Raw genomic sequence first — 1,099 nt, 5'->3', positions numbered from 1 at the left:
TGTGTGCGAGGTCTCTGGTGCTGCTTTGGGCCGCCCCGCCGATGCAAGTGCACACGTTGGCGCTCAGAGCCCGGCCCGGGCCCAGTGTCTTTACAGCCGTCCCATGGTGGATGGCCTTCTGCCCACAGTGCAAGCAGTCACCCTCCTACAGGGTCACAGTCATCACCCTATCATGTTTCGGGGGGAAAAATAGATTCGTAAATAGCAGAAGGAGCTGCTCTGACCGGAGTAAGAAGGCCTGAAAGGAGGGTCTCTGGCCATCTGGTGAAGGCCGTCAGGCTGACTAGGAGGGAGAGCAGCCTGAGCTGGGGCCTCCACCCCACCCAGCTCTGTCAGCAAGGTCAGTGAGGAGGAGCGAGGTGGGCAGGCGGCTCCTGAATGCGCTGTTGCCACCTGTCTCCGGGACCCCCCGGCCCAGCCTGTAGACACGCCCACCGAGCCCCAGCCAGGTGCCCTGGGCGGCTGGCAGACACACTGCCACTCACCCGGGGCTGGCGCGTGACAGCTCCCCTCCGCAGTGTTTTCATTGTCCAGAAGTGGAGGAGGGCTTATTGAAGGCTGCTGGGACAGTATTCGACCCAAACCCTCTACTGATTGTGAACCAAGCTGGGGTTGCTACACTTGCCTGGAAGCCTGGTCTCGTCAGAGAGTGGCTGATCACAGAGAGTGCCCTGTCGGTCTGGGAGTGTTCCCTGACCAGGGACCCGCGCTGCTGCTCAGTCCTGCCGTGTGGCAAGTGTCTCTCCACCTTTTATTCTGCCCTGGGCCCAAGCTGCAGACGACACTGACCAGGCCCGGGAGTGCGGTGTCTCCCGAGCCGCGAGGAGGAAGCTCGGCTGGCTTCTGTCTTCTCAGACCCCGGGCTGTGCCCTTGACAGTGGGGGCGGCCGACCCCTCTAAGGTGACTTTGTTTCTGCACAGTTGTGACTGTCTTGGGGTCAGCGCAGCGGGGGAAGGAGGTGACAGATGCTAAAGAAGTAGGGCCGGGGGACACCCACACCCTGCGCATGGCCTTTGACCCAGACAGGGATCATGCCTGTCACTCGCGGGTACCCTTTGTTACCGTCTGCGTGTTTGAATAAAGTCTGAAATGCTGTGA

Source organism: Tupaia chinensis, unplaced genomic scaffold (genome assembly GCF_000334495.1).
Source record: "Tupaia chinensis unplaced genomic scaffold, TupChi_1.0 Scaffold000159_1, whole genome shotgun sequence".
Classification (NCBI taxonomy): Eukaryota; Metazoa; Chordata; class Mammalia; order Scandentia; family Tupaiidae; genus Tupaia; species Tupaia belangeri.
The sequence above is the reverse complement of the archived record's forward strand: the minus strand, read 5'-3'. Positions refer to the sequence as shown.